Raw genomic sequence first — 27691 nt, forward strand, 5'->3', positions numbered from 1 at the left:
CAAAATTTCAATAAACCAGAATTTTGTATGAAACAGAGTGCCCTTTGCTTCATGGGAGCCTTGGATCCTTGGATTTGGACTGGTTTCTAAAAGATTGGAAATGCCCCCCTGGAAAGGACAAGGAGGAAAATCATTGAAACAGCCGTCAGAGGACTCAGCAGAGAATGACTGAGTAAAGAAAGTTGTTTCAGTGCTTGACTTGAACTCGTTGGCTGCATGACTCATCAGAACACCCAAGGTTTTAGTGAGGGAAGGTGTCAGGCCATGTGGAGGAGAACAGACAGCGCACAGTATAAACCAGCTGGCAGGAAAGGATGTCAGAACATCCAAAGTATAAACTAAAGGTCAGAAGCTTCAGTTTGGGACACACCCAGAAAAATAAACAGCTCTGGATCTTGTTGGTTGGAGTCTGGAGAAAAATGGTTCACAAACTCTTAGTGGAAAATTGTCCACAGAGAGCTGTAAAACCTGGGAGAAGGGGCGATAGAGAGGAGGCAAACTGTCTCTGAAGAATGGAGCCAGAACAGTTCAGTGTCATGTTAAAGAGCTCATTCACCAGGACCCTGTATCAGAGGGTACCTGGGGCAAGGACACAATGCCTGACAACATTGAGCCCCCAGAAAAATCCATATACTTCTGCTTATGGTCCATATTCTACTCCTAGTTCCGGGGAGCCTACCTCTCCATCAGGTGCCTTCTCCACTCTGGAGAACCTTCGGTATGTCTGGAAAACTGCCCTGCACTTCTTTTGCCAGTAGCTGCAGCAGAGGGCTGAACCCTGCCTATCTATCCTTGAAAAATGTAAATATTCTCCTTTCAACCCTTATTGACAGGTGGATGAGCTCATTCTGGACAAGGAAAAACTAATACAGTTATGTAAAGTTTAAAAATAAAATAAAATTAAAAAAAAATAAATAAAAATTACAAATCCAAAAAAAAAAAAAGGATGGAACATGTAATCAGGGAATCTGGGTTTAAATCTTGGCTTTTCTTAGATGGAATTCTTTGATAGAGTTTCAATAAACAGTGATTTTGTATGAAATAAAATGCAATTCTTGCTATTATGTAACCTTAACTTAGAATGACCTTCTGGTCTACCTACCAAATTTCTCCCCACTTGCCAGTGGCCTAGAGCCAGTTTCTGCCTCTGTGACCCTTTTCTGGTCACAGAAAACAGTTTCTGCTTAATGATAGACACTGACAATATTCACCCTCTTAAGAGAAACTTTGCTCTTTAGCTACATGTCAAACTTTACCCTGAGCCTTCAGTGAAATAGTAATGTTAGATAACAATGCTATAAGCCTAATTATGAACAACAAACACATAGTTTTGGGGTAGAAGATTAGAAATAGGTGAGGGTTGTTACCTAAAATTGAACCTCAAATTCTGAGCAATTGCCAGAGATATGTGTGTTGGATAGTATATGAATTTTTGGTAAGCAGCATTAGGCACTCATCTCTTGTGTTCTGCATCACATACCCTTGGTCCATTTGATTTCACCCATAGTTTTAGTGGATAGTTCTGGATAAGCTTGAAATATCCCACCAGAAGCCCAGATTTCCTCTGGTGTCATGGTAGCTTGCCCAATCAACATGAAAACACAACCCTAAAGTGTGGGAAACCAGTGCAGGCCTCAATTAAATGGAGGAGGAGGCCAGGGAGTAAATGCCCCAGCTGTCCATTGCTAAGGTAGGCAACTCTGAAGCTGTTTTGTAGGTGAATCAGGAGATCCTGGCAGACTCTTTAACAAAATATTGCAAACTAGGTAAATTAAAAAACACAAATTTATTGTCTCAGTTTTAGAGGATAAAGTACAAAATTAATGTGTTGGCAGATCCCTACTCTTTCTGACAGCTTTAGGGGAAGATCAGTGCTTATTTTGAGGGCTTGGGGAAGTTACTTTACTTCCCTGAGCCTCAGTTTGTGCTTTCATAATTAAGCATAATCCTATATTCTCTGTCTGTAAAATCATGAGTCTCAGACATAACACATAGGAAACTCTTAGCATGACCTTTGAAATGTTGTCATCTATTATTATTTATGTTATTGTTTATTTATTTTTTATTATTGATAATTATTTATCATCGTGTTCTTTTTAAAAATTTTCTTATTTTAATTGGAGGCTAATTACAATATTGTAGTGGTTTTTGCCATACATTGACATGAATCAGCCATGGGTGTACATGTGTTCCCCATCCTGAACCCTCCTCCCACCTCCCTCCCCATCCCATCCATCTAGGTCATCCCAGTGCACTAGCCCTGAGCACCTGGTCTCATGCATCAAACCTGGACTGGTGATCACATATGATAATATACATGTTTTAATGCTATTCTCTCAAACCATCACACCCTCACCTCCTCCCACAGAGTCCAAAAGACTGTTCTATACATCTCTGTCTCTTTTGGTGTCTTGTATATAGGGTTATCATTAACATCTTTCTAAATTCCATATATATGTGTTAGTATACTGTATTGGTGTTTTTCTTTCTGGCTTACTTCACTATGTATAATAGGCTCCAGTTATATACACCTCATTAGAACTGATTCAAATGTATTCATTCTTTTTAATTGCTGAGTAATATTCCATTGTGTATATGTACCACAGCTTTTTTATCCATTCATCTGCCGATGGACATCTAGGTTGCTTCCATGGCCTGGCTATTATAAACAGTGCTGCAATGAACACTGGGGTACATGTGTCTCAATTCTGGTTTCCTCAGTGTGTATGCCCAGTAGTGGGATTGCTGGGTCATAAGGCAGTTCTATTTCCAGTTTTTAAAGGAATCTCCACACTGTTCTCCATAGTGGCTGTACTAGTTTGCATTCCCATAAACAGTGTAAGAAGGTTCCCTTTTCTCCACACCCTCTCCAGCATTTATTGTTTGTAGACTTTTGGATAGCAGCCATTCTGACCAGTGTGAGATGGTACCTCATTGTGGTTTTGATTTGCATTTCTCTGATAATGAGTGATATTGAGCATCTTTTCATGTGTTTGTTAACCATCTGTATGTCTTCTTTGGAGAGATGTTTGTTTAGTTCTTTGCCCCATTTTTTGATTGGGTGATTTATTTTTCTGGAATTGAGCTGCAGGAGTTGCTTGTATATTTTTGAGATTAATTATTTGTCAGTTGCTTCATTTGCTATTATTTTATCCCATTCTGCAGGTTGTCTTTTCATCTTGCTTATAGTTTCCTTCATTGTGCAAAAGCTTTTAAGTTTAATTAGGTCCCATTTGTTTATTTTTGCTTTTATTTCCATTACTCTGGGAGGTGGGTGATAGAGGATAATGTTATGATTTACATCAGAGAGTGTTTTGCCTATGTTTTCCTCTAGGAGTTTTATAGTTTCTAGTCTTACATTTAGATCTTTAATCCATTTTGAGTTTATTTTTGTGTATGGTGTTAGAAAGTGTTCTAGTTTCATTCTTTTACAAGTGGTTGACCAGTTTTCCCAGAACCACTTGTTAAAGAGATTGTCTTTTCTCCATTGTATATTCTTGCCTCTTTTGTCAAAGATAAGGTGTCCATAGATGTGTGGATTTATCTCTGGGCTTTCTATTTTGTTCCATTGATCTATATTTCTGTCTTTGTGCCAGTATCATGCTGTCTTGATGACTGTAGCTTTGTAGTATAGCCTGAAGTCAGGCAGATTGATTCCTCCAGTTCCATTCTTCTTTCTCAAGATTGCTTTGGCTACTTGAGGTTTTTTGTATTTCCATACAAATTGTAAAATTATTTATTCTAGTTCTATGAAAACTACCATTGGTAGCTTGATAGGGATTGCATTGAATCTATAGATTGCCTTGGGTAGTATACTCATTTTCACTATATTGATTCTTCCAATCCATGAAGGTGGTATATTTCTCTATCTATTTATGTCATCTTTGATTTCTTTCATCAGTGTTTTATAGTTTTCTATACAGAGATCTTTTGTTTCTTTAGGCAGATATATTCCCAAGTATTTTATTCTATTCGTTCCAATGGTGAATGGATTGTTTCCTTAATTTCTCTTTCTGTTTTCTCATTGTTAGTGTATAGGAATGCAAGGGATTTCTGTGTGTTAATTTTATATCCTGCAACTTTACTATATTCATTGATTAGCTCTAGTAATTTTCTGGTGGAGTCTTTAGGGTTTTCTATGTAGAGGATCATGTCATCTGCAAACAGTGAGAGTTTTCTTGTTTTCCAATTAGAATTCTTTTTATTTCTTTTTCTTCTCTGATTGCTGTGGCCAAAACTTCCAAAACTATGTTGAATAGTAGTGGTGAGAGTGGGCACCCTTGCCTTGTTCCTGACTTTTGGGAAAATGCTTTCAATTTTTCACCATTGAGCATAATGTTTGCTGTGGGGTTGTCATATATAGCTTTTATTATGTTGAGGTATGTTCCTTCTATGCCTGCTTTTTGGAGGTTTTTTTTTTTAATCATAAATGGATGTTGAATTTTGTCAAAGGCTTTCTCTGCATCTATTGATATATAATCATATGGTTTTTATTTTTCAATTTGTTAATGTGGTGTATTACATTGATTGATTTGCAGATATTCAGGAATCCTTGTATCCCTGGGATAAAGCCCACTTGGTCATGATGTATGATCTTTTTAATATGTTGGTGGATTCTGTTTGCTAGAATTTTGTTAAGGATTTTTGCATCTATGTTCATCGGTGATATTGGCCTGTAGTTTTCTTTTTTTGTGACATCTTTGTCAGGTTTTGGTATTAGGGTGATGGTGGCCTCATAGAATGAGTTTGGAAGTTTACCTTCCCCTGCAATTTTCTGGAAGAGTTTGAGTAGGATAGGTGTTAGCTCTTCTCTAAATTTTTGGTAGAATTCAGCAGTGAAGCCATCCGGTCCTGGGCTTTTGTTTTTTGGAAGATTTCTGATTACACTTTTGATTTCTGTGCTTGTGATGGGTCTGTTAAGATTTTCTTATTTCTTCCTGGTTCAGTTTTGGAAAGTTGTACTTTTCTAATAATTTGTCCATTTCTTCCAAGTTGTCCATTTTATTGGCATATAGTTGCTGATTGTAGTCTCTTATGATCCTTTGTATTTTTGTGTTGTCTGTTGTGATTTCTCCATTTTCATTTCTAATTTTGTTGATATCATTATTCTCCCTTTGTTTCTTGATGGATCTGGCTAATTGTCTATTTTATTTATTTTCTCAAAGCACCAACTTTTAGCTTTGTTGATTTTTGCTATGGTCTCTTTTGTTTCTTTTGCATTTATTTCTGCCCCAATTTTTAAAGATTTTTGCTTATTAATAAGTGTATTATTTATCATTGTATTCTATTATTTAATTATTATCATTTATTATGACCAGATAATAGGTCAGCTTAGCCTCTAAACCATCCGGAATAAGCCAAGTTTGGTAATGGAGAACTAAAGAAACTTAAGGAGTCTATCAGTGAACTATACCCCCAACAGTGCTGCATAACAAACCAGCTCAATAACCAATGACTAAGCCAGTAATTGTTTATTCTCCATGGATCTGTGGGCAGTTGACCCTAGCCGAGATCTGTTTCTAGTGTCTCTCCTCATTCTGTGGGCACCAGCAGGTTGACTCCACTGGGACCAGGGCTGGCCTGGGCGTGTTCTTCTCATGGCAAAGGGTGAGGCACCAGAGGGCAAGTCCATCACCCAAAGATCCCATGTCATATCCATTAACCTTCAATTTATCCAAACAAATCACATGCCTGGATCCAGTGTTGAGGATAAGGGAAATGTACTCATTCCTCTTCACTGAGAAGGATTTCAAAGACCCATGGCAATAAGAATACAGGGTGAGAGGTGAATGATCAGGCCATTAACACATTCTCTTTCAGGGAGCATCTAGATATAAGTTACTAGTAGAAGAAGAGGATCTCATGAAGAAGACCTCAGAAGTAACAGATGGAGATGTTGAAAGGGAACCAGAAAACTGCAGGGTCAGGCCAGCGTATGAAAAAGGAGATTCAAGACTGTCCAGTGCTTCAGAGGGGACCCTCAAAGTGAAGTCTGAGGAAAGGATTTTCCAAAGGTGAAGTTGTCAATGGCTTTTAGAGACTATCTAAATAAGTAGGTCACTTAGTTAATCTTTTGATAGCAGGGCTGAGCTGGCTGATCTGCTCCCATCCAGAAGCAAATGAGAAGTGTTTATTGCTTTGTTTTCATCGTCAAAAAGGGATAGAGAAAACTTTTGTTGTTGTTCAGTTGCTAAATTGTGTCCCACTCTTTGGGACCCCATAGACTGCAGCATGCCAGGCTCTTCTGTTTTCCACTATTTCCCTGAATTTGCTCAGATTCATGTCCATTGAGTTGATGATGCTATCTAGCTATCTCATCCTCTGCCTCTCCATTCTCCTTTTGCCTTCAATCTTTCCCAGCATCAGGGTGTTTTCCAGTGAATCAGCTCTTTGTATCAAGTGGCCAAAGTATTGGAGCTTCAGCTTCAGCAACAATTCTTTCAATAAATATTCAGGGTTGATTTTGTTTAGAATTGACTGGTTTGATCTCCTTGCTGTAAAAGGGACTCTCAAGAGTCTTCTCCAACACTATAATTAAAAAGTATCAGTTCTTTGGTACTCAGCCTTCTTTTTGGTCCGACTCTCACATCCATACATGACTACTGGAAAAACCATAGCTTTGACTATACAGACCTTTGTCAACAAAATGAGGTCTCTTCCTTTTAATATACTGTCTAGGTTTGTCATAGCTTTCCTCCCAAGGAGCAAGTATCTTTTAATTTCATGACTGACATCACTGTCCTCAGTGATTTTAGAGCCCAAGAAAATAAAATCTGTCACTGCTTCCACTTTTCCCCCTTCTATTTGCCATGAAGTGATGGGACTGGATGCCATGATCTTAGTTTTTTTTTTTTTTTAAATGTTGAGTTTCAAGCCAGCTTTTTCACTCTCCTCTTTCAGTCTCATCAAGAGGCTCTTTAGTTCCTCTTCACTTTCTGCCATTAGGGTGGTGGTATCATCTGTATATCTGAGATTGTTGATATTTCTCCTGGCAATCTTGAAAGAAAGCTTTGGGAAATTATAATACTGGCTCTTTATTAAGTGCTTTTTTGGTGTGCTTTTAATGCTCATATATGTTTTTCTGTGTTAACTATACTTAGTACAAGAAGAGAAAGGTGCTAAATAAGCAGTCAAAAAGAGGAAAAGTAATATTTGCTTTTCTAGTTTTGGTGGTTTGCTAGCATGTGCAAATACCTAAAGTGAAACACTGCTTTGAAATCCAAGTTTAATTAAATTCAAAAAATTAAGAAAACACAATTGTTGATTAAGTCAGCGAGCAAGCCCAGTGCACACATGGTGCCAAAAAGATATTACCCAGGGCCATCTGCATCAGTGGTGTGGTTACAATCACAAAGCACAACATGCACAGAGCAGGAGGATTTGGTAATAAGATTGAGCTGATCAAGGGAAAATTCTGTGATTTCATGCTCACAGTCTCTTAAATTAGAATTGTAGTTGGCAATTGTGCAGCTGCTTTTTTTTTTTTTTTTTTTTTAATAGTCCCCAGCCAGAAAAACTTTCTCCTATTTTGATCCAGGACTGTGAATATCCGATTTGGAAATGCATATCTGTTACAAGCTTTTGTGGATTTGCTTTTACAGGAAAAGTTAAACCTTGTTTGGGCTAGGTAAGTCTTGAAAAGACCTTGAGGGGTCTTGAAATCCTCTTTTCTAATATTTTTTTGACCATTTTCTTGAAGACTCTTGGAATTGCTATAAAATTTGTGTTTTTGCAAATCTTTGATGACTCACACAACTTCTCTCAGCCAGAGTGGATAGAAATTGCTCAAAATACATATCAGTGGAAGAAAACAAAATAGGAATGTAAACAACACATATGATAAAATACATACAACTCTGAATATCAAACACATGAGCTCATTGGCTGAGAGATCTCACAGTATGGGATACTAACTACCAATAGTCAAGACTGTCAGTAGGATATGTGTCATGTAACTTCATTGGCTGAGAAAATGGTTAGCATTCAGTCAGTTCAGTTCAGTCTCTCAGTCGTGTCTGACTCTTTGCGACCACTTGGGCTGCAGCACACTAGGCTTCCCTGTCCATTACCAACTCTCAGAGCTTGCTCAAACTCATGTCCATTGAGTCAGTGATGCCATCCAACCATCTCAGCCTCTGTCGTCCCCTTCTCTTCCTGCCTTCAGTCTTTCCCAGCTTCAGGGTCTTTTCCAATGAGTCCAATCGCATTCCAATAGTATTCAGAATGAGAACCAAATGGTGTGCTGTAGTTGATTGAATTTTATATTATACACACACACATATATATATATGTGTGTGTAAATAATAAATATATATGTATATAATGTAAACATATGTTATGTAATACATTTTAAATGTACAGCTTTCTAATACATTATATATTATAAACTTTTTCAAAAAAGAAATTGTTTCAAAAACAAATAGCATTTTAACAGATGATCAGGGTAAGTGTATATAGATTTTCTCCCCTTAGGAAACTGGAATTTTGCATTTTCAACTGTCTTTTGTTACTAATCCTAAATTCTTGATTACTGTGCCGTTAGCTCAAGAGGCAGAGAAGGCGATGGCACCCCACTCCAGTACTCTTGGCTGGAAAATCCGATGGACAGAGAAGCCTGGTAGGCTGCAGTCCATGGGGTCGCTAAGAGTTGGATACAACTGAGCGACTTCACTTTCACTTTTATGCATTGGAGAAGGAAATGGCAACCCATTCCAGTGTTCTTGCCTGGAGAATCCCAGGGACGGGGGAGCCTGGTGGGCTTCCGTCTATGGGGTCACACATAGTCAGACACGACTGAAGTGATTTAGTGAGTGAGTGAGCTCAAGAGGAACACTGGCAGATAAACTTGTAAAAACACCAGACAAGAAGCAGTTTAAGTAGGTCAAGTGAGCTGGATTGTAACAAACCTGGAGCAAAATAAGAAAGAATGGACAGCCTGACTTTACGGTTGAGATGACTTTGAGGGAGGGAGATTTAAAGAGAAAGAGCTATGGTCATGTCTTTTCTGACTTAGATCCAAACAGGAAATACAGTGTGTGACAGTAAATGCCAATATGCCTCAGTCCCTTTTACAAAATCTCTTATGTTTTCATTTATTTTTGTTTACTTATTGGTTAAAAGCAATCATGTCAGAAAGCTATGGAAACAAAATAAAATGAAGGCAATTAGTGTATATGCTGCAAACAACTGTTTAGATTCTTTCCTTCCAATTCAATTACTATTAGACTCCTCTTTTTTGATAGAGTTCAAATGTGACGCAGTTCCTATATTTTTGTTGGCTAATTGGTGAAGAGTAATGCAAAGGAATTTGGGAAGTTGTCACTGGAGGTTCCCTATATTCCTGGCTCTGCTTCCATTTCCAAAGTACTTTATACTCCTGCTGCTGCTGCTGCTAGGTCGCTTCAGTCGTGTCCGACTCTGTGCAACCCCATAGATGGCAGCCCACCAGGCTCCCCCGTCGCTGGGATTCTCCAGGCAAGAACACTGGAGTGGGTTGCCATTTCCTTCTCCAATGCATGAAAGTGAAAAGTGAAAATGAAGTCACTCAGTTGTATCCGATTCCTAGCGACCCCATGAACTGCAGCCTGCCAGGCTCCTCCATCCATGGGATTTTCCAGGCAAGAGTACTGGAGTGGGTTGCCATTGCCTTCTCCACTTCATACTCCTAGCTTAACTGAATACTGATTTTCCGTTCAGTTCAGTTCGGTCGCTCAGTCATGTCCAACTCTTTGCGACCCCATGAATCGCAACACGCCAGGCCTCCCTGTCCATCACCAACTCCTGGAGTTCACTCAGACTCACATCCATCAAGTCAGTGATGCCATCCAGCCATCTCATCCTCTGTCATCCCCTTCTCCTCCTGCCCCCAATCCCTCCCAGCATCAGAGTCTTTTCCAATGAGTCAACTCTTCACATGAGGTGGCCAAAGTATTGGTTTCAGCTTTGTCATCAGTCCTTCCAATGAACACCCAGGACTGATCTCCTTTAGTATGGACTGGTTGGATCTCCTTGCAGTCCAAGGGACTCTCAAGAGTCTTCTCCAACACCACAGTTCAAAAGCATCAATTCTTCGGCACTCAACTTTCTTCACAGTCCAATTCTCACATCCATACATGACCACAGGAAAAACCATAGCCTTGACTAGACGAATCTGTTGGCAAAGTAATGTCTCTGCTTTTGAATATGCTATCTAGGTTGGTCATAACTTTCCTTCCAAGGAGTTAAGCTTCTTTTAATTTCATGGCTGCAATCACCGTCGGCAGTGATTTTGGAGCCCAGAAAAATAAAGTCTGACACTGTTTCCACTGTTTCCCCATCTATTTCCCATGAAGTGATGGGACCGGATGCCATGATCTTCGTTTTCTGAATGTTGAGCTTTAAGCCAACTTTTTCACTCTCCTCTTTCACTTTCATCAAGAGGCTTTTGAGTTCCTCTTCACTTTCTGCCATAAGGGTGGTGTCATCTGCATATCTGAGGTTATTGAGATTTCTCCCAGCAATTTGATTCCAGCTTGTGCTTCTTCCAGCCCAGTGTTTCTCATGATGTACTCTGCATATAAATTAAATAAGCAGGGTGAATAATATACAGCTTTGACATACTCCTTTTCCTATTTGGAACCAGTCTGTTGTTCCGTGTCCGAGTTCTAACTGTTGCTTCCTGACCTGCATATAGGTTTCTCAAGAGGCAGGTCAGGTGTTCTGGTATTCCTATCTCTTTCAGAATTTCCTACAGTTTATTGTGATCCACACAGTCAAAGGATTTGGCATAGTCAATAAAGCAGAAATAGATGTTTTTCTGGAACTCTCTTGCTTTTTCCATGATCCAGTGGATTTTGGCAATTTGATCTCTGGTTCCTCTGCCTTTTCTAAAACCAGCTTGAATATCTGGAAGTTCATGGTTCACGTATTGTTGAAGCCTGGCTTGGAGAATTTTAAGCATCACTTTACTAGTGTGTGAGATGAGTGCAATTGTGTGGTAGTTTGAGCATTCTTTGGCATTGCCTTTCTCTGGGATTGGAATTAAAACTGATCTTTTCCAGTCCTATGGCCACTGCTGAGTTTTCCAAACTTTCTGGCATATTGAGTGCAGCACTTTCACAGCATCATCTTTCAGGATTTGAAATAGCTCAACTGGAATTCCATCACCTCCACTAGCTTTGTTTGTTGTGATGCTTCCTAAGGCCCACTTGACTTCGGATTCCAGGATGTCTGGCTCTAGGTGAGTGATCACACCATCGTGATTATCTTGGTCATGAAGATCTTTTTTGTACAGTTCTGCTGTGTGTTCTTGCCACCTTTTCTTAATATCTTCTGCTTCTGTTAGGTCCATACCATTTCTGTCCTTTATCGAGCCCATCTTTGCATTTTAAATCCACTCTATTCTTCTAGTAAAGAGTCATTTGAATCATGAACTAGTAAACTGAACCAGTGTAGCCATTCACACAATGGCATTTTCTTTTGTTTCTGACACTTTGTATCTATATGTGAGCCATGTCACCCATGAGGTGTGGACCACAGTCTAAAGGAGCTTGGGCTGATGGCATCCCCTGTGGGTGATCTCCTTTTATGTTTTTGCTTTCCTTTAATTCTAGAGTAAACCCTTACTTTGAAGAATTCAAACTACATCTTCATGGAATTAAAGAGAAAGTGTTCTGTGATTCCTAAGTTGGGAGAATGTGGAGGAATTCAGCACACAGGCTGGAAGATCTTGATTTCCATGTTCCTGGCTTAGAGGAGGGGTGTTGGGATGGACAAAGCATAGACAGTAATGGGGAGAACCCAGTGTCTTGATCCTTTCACACCTAAAGCTTCCTCTCCTGGTTGGTATTCTAACGATGATCACTTAGTATTGGTTAAAAAGGCATTCTTCTTCAGATCTCTTTCCCATAGTTGATTTGTGTGGACATACAGAATCTGATATTTCTGTAGCAAATTTATTCAGGCTGACTGAGGCAAGGTGCAGTCACTTAACAGGAAACATTTTGCAGAGTTGCATATTAAAAACTCTTCATTCATTCTGTATCTGACTAGGCTTCTCTTCATATATGTTGACAAAGTACAATATTAAAAAGTTAAAAAGCACAATGACTATAAAAACATATAGTAAGAATAGTAAGGGCTTCCCTGGTAGCTCAGCTGGTAAAGAATCTGCCTGCAATGCAGGAGATGCTGGTTTGATTCTTGGATTGGAAAGATCTGGTAGAGAAGGGATAGGCTACCCAGTCCAATGTTCTTGGGCTTCCCTGGTGGCTAGCTGGTAAAGAATCTGTCTGCCATGTGGGAGACCTGGATTAAATCTCTGAGTTGGGAAGATACCTTGGATGAGGGAACAGAAGAATATATAAAAGACTGAACTAATCAATGAGGGTACCAGCAGGATGACAAAGTGGCTACAAAGACAGATATGAAAAACTGATACCTATCCTGATCTTTCTTTCTTTTTTTTCTTCCTTCCTTCTTTTCTTTCTTTCTCCCTCCCTCCCTCCATCTCTTTCTTTTCTTTCTCTTTCTCTCCATAACTCTACATATGTCTGATTGGGACAGGATCACTGGGACAGGATGCTCAGCAGGGCAATAAACAGCACATTGTGAGGTTATGGTCTCTGCCAGACAGTAATGATTGTTGTTGGGTCTAAAAGTTAACTTCTAACTTAACCCAGTCTAGGACTTGATCATAGCAAATGAGAGTCAAAGTGCCCTAGAGTGGGGATCAGGGTGCCAAACGGCCTGCCTTCAAGGCTTATTCTCTGTAGCCTAGGGTCACAGCCACACCCTTTCATTTAGCATAAGTAAGTAAGTAAGTGAAGTCGCTCAGTCGTGTCCAACTCTTTGCGACCCCATGGACTGTAGCCTACCAGGCTCCTCTGTCCATGGGATTTTCCAGGCAACAGTACTGGAGTGGATTGCCATTCCCTTCTCTGGTGGATCTTCCTGGCCCAGGGATTGACCCTGGGTCTCCTGCATTATAGACAGACGCTTTACCATCTGAGCCACCAGGGAAGTCATTTAGCGCTGGAATGGGTGAATTTAACTCAGATGACCATTATATCTACTACTGCAGACAGAAATCCCTCAGAAGAAATGGAGTAGCCATCATGGTCAACAAGAGAGTCTGAAATGCAGTACTTGGATGCAATCTCAAAAACGACAGAATGATCTCTGTTCGTTTCCAAGGCAAACCATTCAATATCACAGTAATCCAAGTCTATGCCCCAACCAGTAACACTGAAGAAGCTGAAGTTGAACGGTTCTATGAAGACCTACAAGACCTTTTAGAACTAACACCCAAAAAAGATGTCCTTTTCATTATAGGGGACTGGAATGCAAAAGTAGGAAGTCAAGAAACACCTGGAGTAACAGGCAAATTTGGCCTTGGAATACGGAATGAAGCAGGGCAGAGGCTAACAGAGTTTTGCCAAGAAAATGCACTGGTCATAGCAAACACCCTCTTCCAACAACACAAGAGAAGACTCTACACATGGACATCACCAGATGGTCAACACCGAAATCAGATTGACTATATTCTTTGCAGCCAAAGATGGAGAAGCTCTATACAGTCAACAAAAACAAGACCAGGAGCTGACTGTGGCTCAGATCATGAACTCCTTATTACCAAATTCAGAGTTACATTGAAGAAAGTAGGGAAAACCACTAGACCATTCAGGTATGACCTAAATCATATCCCTTATGATTATACAGTGGAAGTGAGAAATAGATTTAAGGGACTAGATCTGATAGATAGAGTGCCTGATGAACTATGGGCGGAGGTTTGTGACATTGTACAGGAGACAGGGATCAAGACCATTCCCATGGAAAAGAAATGCAAAAAAGCAACATGGCTGTCTGGGGAGGCCTTACAAATAGCTGTGAAAAGAAGAGAAGTGAAAAGCAAAGAAGAAAAGGAAAGCTATACGCATCTGAATGCAGAGTTCCAAAGAATGGCAAGAAGAGATAAGAAAGCCTTCCTCAGCAATCAATGCAAAGAAATAGAGGAAAACAACAGAATGGGAAAGACTAGAGATCTCTTCAAGAAAATTAGAGATACCAAGGGAACATTTCAAGCAAAGATGGGCTAGATAAAGGACAGAAATGGTATGGACCTAACAGAAGCAGAAGATATCAGGAAGAGGTGGCAAGAATACATAGAAGAACTGTACAAGAAAGATCTTCATGTCCCAGATAATCACGATGGTGTGATCACTGACCTAGAGCCAGACATCCTGGAATCCGAAGTCAAGTGGGCCTTAGAAAGTATCACTACAAACAAAGCTAGTGAAGGTGATGGAATTCTAGTTGAGCTATTTCGAATCCTGAGGATGATGCTATGAAAGTGCTGCACTTAATATGCCAACAAATTTCGTAAACTCCACAGTGGCCACAGGACTGGAAAAGGTCCATTTTCATTCCAATCCCAAAGAAAGGCAATGCCAAAGAATGCTCAAACTACCACACAATTGCACTCATCTCACACGCTAGTAAAGTAATGCTCAAAATTCTCCAAGCCAGGCTTCAGCAATTTGTGAACTGTGAACTTCCAGATGTTCAAGCTGGTTTTAGAAAAGACAGAGGAACCGGAGATCAGATTGCCAAAATCCACTGGATCATGAAAAAAGCAAGAGAGTTCCAGAAAAACATCTATTTCTGCTTTACTGACTATGCCAAAGCCTTGACTGTGTGGATCACAATAGACTGTGGGAAATTCTGAAAGAGATGGGAATACCAGAGCACCTGACCTGCCTCTTGAGAAATCTGTATGCAGGTCAGGAAGCTACAGTTAGAACTGGATATGGAACAACAGACTGGTTCCAAATAGGAAAAGGAGTATGTCAAGGCTGTATATTGTTCACCCTGCTTATTTAATTTATATGCAGAGTACATCATGAGAAACACTGGGCTGGAAGAAGCACAAGCTGGAATCAAGATTGCCAGGAGAAATATTAATAACCTTGGATATGCAGATGACACCATCCTTATGGCAGAAAGTGAAGAGGAACTAAAAAGCCTCTTGAGGAAAGTGAAAGAGGAGAGTGAAAAAGTTGGCTTAAAGCTCAACATTCAGAAAACGAAGATCATGGTATCCGGTCCCATCACTTCATGGGAAATTGATGGGGAAACAGTGGAAACTGTGTCAGGCTTTATTTTTTTCGGCTCCAAAATCACTGCAGATGGTGACTGCAGCCATGGAATTAAAAGACGCTTACTCCTTGGAAGGAAAGTTATGACCAACCTAGTTAGCATATTCAAAAGCATCATTACTTTTCCAACAAAGGTCTGTCTAGTCAAGGCTATGGTTTTTCTTGTGGTCATGTATGGATGTGAGAGTTAGACTGTGAAGAAGGCTGAGCGCTGAAAAATTGATGCTTTTGAACTGTGGTGTTGGAGAAGACTCTTGAGAGTCCCTTGGACTGCAAGGAGATCCAACATGTGCATTCTGAAGGAGATCAGTCCTGGGTGTTCTTTGGAAGGACTGATGCTAAAGCTGAAACTCCAGTACTTTGGCCACCTCATGCGAAGAGTTAACTCATTGGAAAAGACTCTGATGCTGGGAGGGATTGGGGGCAGGAGGAGAAGAGGATGAGATGTCTGGATGGCATCACTTACTCAATGGACATGAGTCTGAGTGAACTCTGGGAGTTGGTGATAGACAGGGAAGCCTGGTGTGCTGCGATTCATGGGGTCACAAAGAGTCGGACACGACTGAGCGACTGAACTGACTGAACTGATGGCAACCCACTCCAGTACTCTTGCCTGGAAAATCTCATGGACGAGGAACCTGGTAGGCTGCAGTTCATGGGATCGCTAAGCGTTGGATACGACTTAGCGGCTTCATTTTCACTTTTGACTTTCATGCATTGGAGAAGGAAATGACAGCCCCCTCCAGTATTCTTGCCTGGAGAATCCCAGGGCTGGGGGGGCCTGGTGGGCTGCCATCTATGGGGTCACACAGAGTCGGACACGACTGAAGCGACTTAGCAGCAGCAGCAGCAGCATGGCTGTTTTTGCACTACTGTAGCAGGTTGAATAGCTATGACAAAGACTTTCATAGGGTCTTCAAAGCTGAAAACATTTATTGTTTGGGCCTTTATAGAAGTTTCCAACCCCTGGTCTAGAGACTTAGTCCAGTGATCCTTTCGTAGGCTTTTTCGGAAATGCTCTAGAATGACCCTGAGGCCTTAATTTCAAGGTGTGGATAATTTTTCTCAACAACATTATGCATATGTGCATAGATGTATATTTTACCTTAAAAATGCTAAACCTACTTAACGTATGAATTTTCAAAATAAGGGGAGCCTAATGGAGCTAAGGCTAATTCCTATTGCCCATCAAGCGTGACTAGGTCCAGGAGATGGTCCCTGATCCTGAGTTGCCCCCTGCCTCCCCGCCCTGTCCCTAAGTCCAGATCAGGCACTTGTCCTGCTTGAATGGGCTCCGAGTGTCTCTGTCTCAGCAGCATGACTCTTTATCGTTGTCTATGTGCCCCTCAGAACTGACTACATAACTTGCAGTGCCCAGTACAAAACAAGAAAGCAGGGCCCTTGCTCAAAAATTATTGAGAGTTTCTATACAGCAACACTAGGACAATAAACTGAATGCACTGAACTGCCCAGTTCATACACCCATGGTGCTGTTCTGTTACTAGTTACTGGAATTTGATCTTCTTGTCCTATTCACTTTTGCATCCCAAGCACAGTATTTATGACATATAATAGGCACTGGGCGAATATCTGTGGAATGTTATTGATTGTCCAACACGTTTTGTAAAAAAAAAAAAAAAAAAGAAAAAGACTTCTTCAATGATGTTATTTTTAAAAGCTCTATTTATTTTCAAAGCCACATCATTGCATAAAATACTTGTATGCACATATTTAAATGTAAAGGAGGTTATATTGTATATTTAGTATGCTGTATGTGAGTGTTCAGGCTTCCCCTGTGGCTCAGCTGTAAAGACTCCGGCTACAGTGCAGGAGTTGCAGGGGACACAGGTTCAATCCCTGGGTCGGGAAGATCCCCTGAAGGAGGGCATGGCATCCCACTTCAATATTCTTGCCTGGAGAATCCCATGGACAGAGGAGCCTGGTTGCAGAGTTGGACACTACTGAAGCGACTTAGCACACATGGACATGTGAGTGTTCGCTTTTCTTCTTTTCTTTTTTTTTAGTTTTTGTTATATTTGTATATTGGCATCTGGAATTTTCAATTTTTGTTAATTTTTTGTGGGATCTTTAGTTTTAGCATGCAAAACTTAGTTGCTGTATGTGGGATCTAATTCCCTGATCTGGGCCCCCTGCATTGGGAGCACAGAGTCTTAGCCACTGGACCATCAAGGAAGTCCCTCTTCATCTTTTTTTTTTTTTTTTCCTGCTTCTTATGATCAATAATTTCAATTTTCCTGTCTTGAATTGGCTGCTGCTTTCTTCTGCCTGCTCAGGTCTGCTGTTGAACTCCTCTATTGGGTATTGCTATTCTGGGTGAGATGGGATCTTCATCCCTTGATAATGCTCTGGCCATGTCCACTTCTTGTGGACCCCTCTGTCAGGATCTGCTAACTGTGCTGCCCCTGTGCATTCCAGGCTGTCGCCTGGTTCCTCCCCTACTTCTCCCAGAAGCTGCCCCTCATCCTGGTACAGACACTCAGTTGGATGGTATTCAGTGGAGAGGAGGGGAAGGAGATCTGACTTCTTAGGTTAAATTAGTTACGGGAGTATCAAAGCAGCGTGCCTTATGTCTCAAAGTCTTGGCACACTTGGTGGAATGGCATTTGTGGAGCTTACATTTTTTGACTTTCCCTCCACACCCACTCACTCAGCACACCCACATAAAATTCAGACACAGATTAAGGTTTGGAGGCACATCTTTGTAATACAATGCTAGGCTTTTCTGCGAGCTCAAGGTTGTCTCAATGTCCCTTTCTTAAGAATCCTTTCCCATAAAGCTTTGTAGGCCTTCATAGAATAGACTTTTCTGGAAGGCCACACCCTGTGGATTTATCAGACAGGCTCAGACAGTTCTTCCCCAGCACAAAACATGTTGCTCTGTTGCCCCATCCACCTCAGCTCCTTAAATAGCTAAAGACATATCTTGTTTTCCCCTCATTTCCGTTGAACTTTATTCAGATCCTCTGGGAGAATCAATGATTCATTTAGCACAATGGAGAGTCCACTTATATTGTAATTAGCCAAACTTATTTAGCATGTTTTATGTATTCAGGGTTTCAGATAGTTGTCATGTTTGCTCAGAGTCCGTTTTTAAGAACACAGCATAACTATATATGCGTATTTGTCATGTTCTGGCGGGTCATATTGGCCAGAATAAGAGGGAACAGCAGATCATGTTTAGGCAAGGATTTGGTTCCAGGCCATCACCCACAGGGTTGCAAGAAAAAACCAAACAAACCATAAATAAGTACAAATGGGTTGTGAGTTTTAATTCATGATGATTAATCCACAGAGTTTACATTTGAAAATTAAAAAAATACCTTATATCAAAATATAGACTTTAGCTGAAACCTCTGATGGGATTTTTCCAAAGTCTTTTGAAAAGTTAATTCCATCTTAAAAGCCAGCACTGCAAATGGCATTTATACAGCATTTACCATGAGCCAGGCACTGCTTTAAGCATATCAGAAACATGAACTCATTGAACCCACAGGACAGCCTTATGATGTAGGCACTTTTACATATTGATTCCTAGTTCACATCTAGACAGAGCTTTCCTGTTCTTTTGCAAATATACACTTCTGTTTGGAGAAATGGGCCATGATGTTTATTTTACACTAGAACATGTGTATGATTTCTAACTATGCAGATCATCATGATTTTTTCCCATCAACAATCAATAAATTAATACAATTTTCCTCTAAAAATAGTTCTCATCTCTTAATAGGTTTAAGATATTTAAAAATAATTTTATTTGTCTTAGAGAAGAGCAAATATAAGGATAAGCTATCATTTTGTCAGAAAAGAGTAACATGGAAATTTACATTACCATACGTAAAATAGCTAGCCAACGGGAAATTGCTGTATGGCTCAGGAAACTCAAACAGGGGCTTTGTATCAATCTAGATGGGTGGGATGGGGTGAGAGATGGGAAGGAGGTTCAAAAGAGGGGATATATGTATACCTATGACTGAAAAAAAAATTTTATATCTGTCTTACAGAAGAACAAATAAAAGGATAATCTATCATTTTGTCAGGTTAACTGGTCTGATGAAGGCAGTTGACATAAATTAAGTAAGCAATTGGTACGAAGACATGAATTAATAAGAAGACATGAATTAGTTAACCTCTATAAAACTGTTCATGTGCAATGACAGTAACCATCTCATATATTCATACATTATTCAAGTGTATCATTTATTACATGTAATTAATGGCACATGCATGGCCTATATTTTCTGGTTTACTAACTATTCTGTCCATATAAACAGACCCTTGCTTGTCAAACCACATGTCCTGGTCACTGTTTCAGAAGCTGTGGTCACTACTAATAGAAGAAGGTTGGGTTTTTGAGGCAAACTAGGATTTTTTCCCCCCAACAATCAATAAGTTGCACTAATTTCTTAAAAATGTTAAACACGAGTCAAAATCCCTTTTGAAGCCTAAGCCGCAATATGTAAAATATTTCAGGTTAGTGTTTCTAAAAGAAATTTACATGCTTCATGTTTCTGAAGTTTCTCAGAACTTCAGGCAGTGCATACTGGATTGCTTTTATTTTTATAAGAAAATTTGGCCCTTTTTACAGATTCACTCCTTATCACTTTTATTATGGTTTTGGAAAGCACATATCTTTGTTTGGTAGTTCCACAAGTATACTTTCTGCAAGATAAAAATTAAAGTCCCACAAGTAACAAAAATACACACAGGATCAGATACATGCTATAGATCACTGAACATGTTCACTTTCATCTCTGTTGACCTGGAAAGCCCAGTAGTATAAGTATATGTTTACCTCTTTACGTATTAGTCAGAGTAGAAAGTGAATGGTTGGTGTAAGGGAGTTGAGTGAGTGGAGGTAGGTCTGAGTTCTGACTCTATCAGATCATCAGCTTTGTCACCTGTGTGTGACTTAACAACCCCCAGCTAGCTGAGAGGGGGAGAGGTGGGGACACGGGAGTGACTTCCTCATACACTTTCTCTTAGAATAGGTCTTTTCAATAATTCTACACTAGTAGGTGGACTTGCCAGGTGGCACAAAGATAGAGAATCCACCAGCCAATACAGGAGACATAAGAGACTTGTGTTGGGAATGTCCAACACAAGTTCAATCCCTGGGTTGGGAATGCCCACTGGAGAAGGAAATGGTAATAACCCATTCCAGTATTCTTGCCTGGGAAATCCCATGGACAGAAGAGCCTGGTGGGCTATAGTCTATGGGGTCATGAAGAGCAGGACACGACTAAGCATGCATGCATGTGTGTATATATATATCTAGATTAAAGGTTGGAGGAAATATATCAGGCTCTACAGCTTGTTTACTTGTATTTTTCACTTCATATAATGCAGACATCTTAGCATGTCAATATATTTAATTCCACATCTTCATTTTTAATCATTAAAAGTGCTTCTCTGTGTATTATGTTTCACCATTTACTTAAAAGTTTCTTAATTGAATGACACAGAGTATTTGCTTTATTGTTATTATAAACAAGCCTGAATGATTGAAAGCACGTCTATGTTCTTCTGTTATTATTTCCTTATAATAAATTCCTAGAAATAAAGCTCTTTGATCGAAGAGTGTGACCAGTTTAAAGAATTTTAATGTATTATGTCAACTTCCATCTCCCTCCCTCCCCCAACCCCCTAAAAACTATACTTTAAGAAAAGATTTTCAGGGAGGGAGGTGGGAAGGATATTCAAGTAGGAGAGGACATGGTAAACCTATGGTTGATTCACGTTGATGTTTGGTAGAAACCAACACAATAATGTAAAGCAATTATCCTTCAATTAAAAATAAATAAAATTTTTAAAAAGACTCTCAGTGAAAGCATAGGAAAAAAACACAGAAAAAAATCTCATTAGTTTGGTAGTTCAGTTCAGTTCAGTCGCTCAGTCGTGTCCGACTCTTTGCAACCCCATGAATTGCAGCACGCCAGGCCTCCCTGTCCATCACCAACTCCCGGAGTTCACTCACACTCACGTCCATCGAGTCAGTGATGCCATCCAGCCATCTCATCCTCTGTCGTCCCCTTCTCCTCCTGCCCCCAATCCCTCCCAGCATCAGAGTCTTTTCTAATGAGTCAACTCTTCTCATGAGGTGGCCAAAGTATTAGAGTTTCAGCTTCAGCATCATTCCCTCCAAAGAAATCCCAGGGCTGATCTCCTTCACAATGGACTGGTTGGCTCTCCTTGCAGTCCAAGGGACTCTCAAGAGTCTTCTCCAACACCACAGTTCAAAAGTATCAATTCTTCGGCACTCAGCTTTCTTCACAGTCCAACTCTCACACCCATACATGACTACTGGAAAAACCAGAGACTTGACTAGACGGACCTTTGTTGGCAAAGTAATGTCTCTGCTTTTCAATATGCTATCTAGGTTGGTCATAACTTTCCTTCCAAGGAGTAAGTGTCTTTTAATTTCATGGTCTGTTTATTAGTCACTTGTATTTCTTCTTTTGGTAAGTAACTGATCATTTCCATTTCTCACTTTAATTTTTTGGCTATAATTTTTTTAATATATTAAAAACATGAACTTTTTACCAGATGTTAAAGCACTTTCTCCTGTGTGTTGTCTTTGACTTTATATATGATGTTTCTAACCATTCAAACACTTAAAATATGTCAATTTTTCTCTTTAGTTATGTAGTTGATCTCAAGATCACCTTCACAGTAGGATTATAAAAGCATGTGTCTATATTAATTTTATCTTAATGTTTTAAATCTACCTGGAACTTTTGATATATGATATAAAATACTGACCTCGCTAGTCCAATTATTTATTCACTAATTAATTCATATTTTCTGGTTGCTTTGAAAATGTTTAGTATTTTTAGCAGGGAGAGAAAAACCAAGGTATTGTACATTTCAGGTGAATCTGAATTCAAGGACCATTCATAGCATAAGAACCACAGGCTGTTTTCCTGATAGCAATGCTACATTCCTGGACCTTCCATCCTGGCCTTGTCAGCTTGGTCATCAATCCTCTTTTTCTCTAAGATCTTGAGAAGTTCTCTTCTTTGATCAAAGCCTTGGAAATATCATGCTCTGTCTAGCAAATAAATTTACAAGTTATTGGCACCAGTGGAAAAATGAAGGGAACAGAAAAGCTTTCTTCTGAGACCCATAGAAAAACAACAATTAAACAAATAACTGGCCCAATACAAGGTGAAAAGCCGCCTTTTTCACCTTGTGAAAGCCGACATGAGGCTTTTCCCCTTGAGAACGCCAATGTGAGGATTACAGTGAGGAGCGTGTCGTTGGGTCACGTCACTGCACACACCTCTTTAACTATCATGGCCACAAAGTGGGTGGATCTCAGCTTGCGGCACAGCCTGTGTCAGGTTCAGGATGTCTGGAAATAGGAAAGGTGGAAGGAGATCATGCAAACCTCAGCCTGATGTAGTAGACTGACGGCCCTTATTGTCAGGAAATTCTCTTTTATATCTAACAGTTTTGTGCTCATTGAATTTAGTTGGGTTTCCTCTGAAAACTGGTGCCTGGCTTGCTCTTCTCTGCATTGTGAGCTGAAAGCTATCAGATGGTGTCCTCCAAGCCTCTCTTCTTTCACAAGCGAAGCCTCTTTTTATTTGGATAGAGTGACCTCATGATCTGAACTGATCATAAAAATGAACATGAGAGGGACAAACGGGATGCGGGATCAGATTTTCCAGAGGTCCCAGCAAAACCTTTTCATTCTTTTTGAATCAGAGGATGATTAAAAAACATAGAATGAACCATATATTTTCTTGTTTCCTTAAAATAAGACCTTGTTGATTAATTAAATTCTATCCCGAATTCCATGTGAAAGAATGTGTATTTATTTCCACTTGCTGTTCATTTATGCAGCTATTAATTCAATCCATGTTTATTGAACACATATTATGTGAAAGGGCTAAAACTAGAATTTGACTTTCTGTCAGGTACTTAGCAAGGTGATTTTTAAGATATTTTCTGATTTAATCTGCACAAAAATTTTGTAACAGAGGTATTATTATGTCCATATGACATATGCAGAAACCAGGGCCCAGAGAGGTTAAGTGGCTTATTTCAAGGACACTCAGTTCGGTTCAGTCGCTCAGCTGTGTCCGACTCTTTGCAACACCATGAACGGCAGCACATCCGGCCTCTCTGTCCATCACCAATTCCCGGAGTTCACTCAAACTCATGTCCATTGAGTCGGTGATGCCATCCAACCATCTCATCCTCTGTCATCACCTTCTCCTACTGCCCTCAATCTTTCCCAGTATCAGGGTCTTTTCAAATGAGTCAGCTCTTTGCATCAGGTGGCCAAAGTATTGGAGTTTCAGCTTCAACATCAGTCCTTCCAATGAACACCCAGGACTGATCTCCTTTAGGATGAACTGGTTGGAGCTCCTTGCAGTCCAAGGGACTCTCAAGAGTCTTCAACACCACAGTTCAAAAGCATCAATTCTTCAGCACTCACCTTTCTTTATAGTCCAACTCTCACATCGATACATGACCACTGGAAAAACCATAGCCTTGACTAGATGGACCTTTGTTGACAAAGTAATGTCTCTGCTTTTCAATATGCTATCTAGGTTGGTCATAACTTTCCTTCCAAGGAATAAGCGTCTTTTGATTTCATGGCTGCAGTCACCATCTGCAGTGATTTTGGAGCCCCCCAAAAATAGTCAGCCACTGTTCCCTCTGTTTCCCCATCTGTCTGCCATGAAGTGATGGACCAGATGCCATGATCTTAGTTTTATGAATGTTGAGCTTCAAGCCAACTTTTTCACTCTCCTCTTTCACTTTCATCAAGAGGCTCTTTAGTTCTTCTTCACTTTCTGCCATAAGGGTGGTGTCATCTGCATATCTGAGGTTATTGAGATTTCTCCCGGCAAACTTGATTCCAGCTTGTGCTTCCTCCAGCCCAGTGTTTCTCACAATGTACTCTGCATATAAGTTAAATAAGCAGGGTGACAATATACAGCCTTGCTGTACTCCTTTTCCTATTTGGAACCAGTCTGTTGTTCCATGTCCAGTTCTAACTGTTGCTTCCTAACCTGCATACAGGTTTCTCAAGAGGCAGGTCAGGTGGTCTGGTATTCCCATCTCTTGAAGAATTTTCCACCATTTATTGTGATCCACACAATAAATATTGACATAGTCAATAAAGCAGAAATAGATGTTTTTCTGGAATTCTCTTGCTTTTTCCTTGATGCAGCGGATGTTGGCAATTTGATCTCTGGGTCCTCTGCCTTTTCTAAAACCAGCTTGAACATCTGAAAGTTCACGGTTCACGTATTGCTGAAGCTTGGCTTGGAGAATTTTGAGCATTACTTTACTAGCTTGTGAGATGAGTGCAGTTGTGGAGTACTTTGAGCATTCTTTGGCGTTGCCTTTCTTTGGAATTGGAATGAAAACTGACCTTTTCAAGTCCCATGGCCAGTGCTGAGTTTTCCAAATTTGCTGACATATTGAGTGCAGCACTTTCACAGCATCATCTTTAAGATTTGAAATTACTCAACTGGAGTTCCATCACCTGCACTAGCTTTGTTCCTAGTGATACTTCCTAAGGCCCACTTGACTTCACGTTCCAGGATGTCTGGCTCTATGTGAGTGTGAGTGATCACACCATTGTGATTATCTGGGTCGTGAAGATCTTTTTTGTATAGTTCTGTGTATTCTTGCCACCTCTTCTTAATTTGAATTAGGTCATACCTGAATGGTCTAGTGGTTTTCTCCACTTTTTCAGTTTAAGTCTGAATTTGGCAATAAGGAGTTCATGATCTGAACCACAGTCAGCTCCCGGTCTTGTTTTTGCTGACTGTATAGAGCTTCTCCATCTTTGGCTGCAAAGAATATAATCAATCTGATTTTGGTATTGACCATCTGGGGATTTCCATCTGTTGAGTCTTCTCTTGTGTTGTTGGAAGCAGGTATTTGCTATGACTAGTGTGTTCTCTTGGCGGAATTTGATTAGCCTTTGCCCTGCTTCATTCTGTACTCCAAGGCCAAGGACACTCAGCAGGCATGTATTGAAATGGGATTTAAATGCATATCTCTCAGAATTCTGGTCCATTTGTTCTTACTATTCTAGCAGCGATTCTTCTTCTTTTGAAAAGGATCTTTTTATTTCTCCCTAATTTAATTGCTTTACTGTTGGAGAACATGGCGTTTATGATGCTTAGTTCTTTGGATTTGGAGAAGCCTCCTCTGTGACCTAACACATGCTCTGTTGCTATAAATATTTTGTTTACTTGAAGAGATTGTATATTCTGTGCTGGTGCTGTGTTATATATATTCATTAGATCAAGTTTCTTAACGTGGCTATTTAAATCTTCTATATCTTTACTAACCTTTGGTCTGCTTGGTCTATCAGTTTCTGTTCGAAGATGTTAATATCATCCACCATGATGATATATTTGCCAAATTCTTTTTGTCATTCTCTTAATTTTACTTTATCTATATCTATATATCTTTGGCTCTGCTGTTAGATGTATAGAAACTTATGATTTTTATGTTTTTGTGATCATTTATTCTAATCACTCTTATATTGGCTTTCAAATGGTCTTTCCTTCTGCTTTTCCCTTTAGTTTCTATTTATCTAATCCAAATACTGATATACCAGCTTTGTCTTGGCTAGATATTTGCCTGATTATTTCTCTATCATCTATCTATCATTATAGACAGATTTAAAAAGAGGTGATAGAAAAACACATTTATTATAAATATATATTTATATATTACATTTATATTATATGATATGTGTTTTTCTATCATCTAATTTTATGCCTTTCTGTGTAATTTTGTTTCAGGTATGCTTTTTGTAACTAGCACAGATGTTCTTAACACACACAAACACTGTGTTTTAATAGTGAGTTGCATTGTGAGCACTTCTGAGCTGGAGTTGCTTTCTGCTGCCTATTTTGTGTCTTTCCACCTTCTTTGATGTTGTTCCTTCCCTGTGTCTGATGGACTAATAAACTTTCCTTTTGACTCATCTGCTGTTTGGAAGCTAAAGATTACACTTCCCTCCTTTTAATGGTTACCCTTAACATTTTAACATACATATTTAACAGTATACCTTTCTAACATTATTTTAAGTTTTGTCATGCTTCCACTTCCTGCCAGAGGTCACAGAACCTCCACATGCTGGGCCAACTCAGTGACTGTTGGCCTATCTCTTCACTTAGTCAAGAGTTTTGGTTTTACCTTTTGTACCATCTCCCTCCCCACACCCATCTGGATGTCTGATCCTTGGTTCATCTCTCCATTAATCTTTCAATTTTTCTCTCCTAGCCTTGCCCACTGCTTTGCCACAGCTCTAGCTCTGCTCATCAGTTTGTACTTCCCTTCCATTTATTGTCCACAGACATGTTGGAGTCTGACTGTGACTTCTTTGTCTCACTTAAAAACCAAACCTATCACTGCTACACATTTGGGATAGCAGGGGTGTGTCAGAACTTGAAGTTGCAAAGCTGTCCTGACTGGAATTCTCTAGCATAATTTTAAAAGCATCCTAAATAGTTCTTGGTTTTAGGAGGAGCCTTCTGATTGAAAAGCATGTATCTTGTTTGTTTTTCTTCTATGTGAAAGACTCCCAATTCTCCAGTTCTTCTCTTTACTATCAGCATAGCCCTCAGCACATACCACTCCTTTGTAAAAATTACAAAGTGCCCAGGTGGCTGCAGCCCCACAGCCTGTGGGTTGAGGGCAGACTGCATTTCAGCCCCTGCTCACTCCAGCAAAGGTTCTTTGTGCAGTGCAGAAACCAAAACCCCCATACAGCCGCTTTGTTTATAGTAAACTTGCTAACTGAATTATGAAGGGGCATCCGGTCCCATCACTTCATGGCAAATAGATTAGGACACAGTGGAAACAGTGGCAGACTTTATTTTTGGGGGGGCTCCAAAATCACTGCAGATAGTGACTGCAGCCATGAAATTAAAAGATGCTTACTCCTTGGAAGGAAAGTTATGACCAACTTGACAGCATATTAAAAAGCAGAGACATTACTTTGTCAACAAAGGTCCGTCTAGTCAAGGCTATGGCTTTTTCAGTAGTCATGTATGGACGTGAGAGTTGGACTGTAAAGAAAACTGAGCACTGAAGAGTTGACGCTCTTGAACTGTGGTGTTGGAGAAGACTCTTGCGAATCCCTTGGACTGCAAGGAGATCCAGCTAGTCCATCCTAAATGAGATTAGTCCTGGGTGTTCATTGGAAGGATTGATGTTGAAGCTGAAACTCCAATACTTTGGCCACTTGATGCGAAGAGCTGACTCATTTGAAAAGACCCTGATGCTGGGAAAGATTGAGGGCAGGAGGAGAAAGGGACAACAGAGGATGAGATGGTTGGATGGTATCACCGACTCAATGGACATGAGTCTGGGTAAACTACGGGAGTTGGTGATGGACAGGGAAGCCTGGCGTGCTGCAGTCCATGGGGTTGCAAAGAGTCAGACACGACTGAGTGACTGAACTGAACTGATAAACTACAATTAGTGTGTTGATAGAACTTACCAATGATTCTTTCAGAATTCTTGCCAAAAAGGCTGGTTGGTATGTGTTCATG

Source organism: Bubalus bubalis, chromosome 3 (assembly GCF_019923935.1).
Source record: "Bubalus bubalis isolate 160015118507 breed Murrah chromosome 3, NDDB_SH_1, whole genome shotgun sequence".
NCBI classification, from domain to species: Eukaryota; Metazoa; Chordata; class Mammalia; order Artiodactyla; family Bovidae; genus Bubalus; species Bubalus bubalis.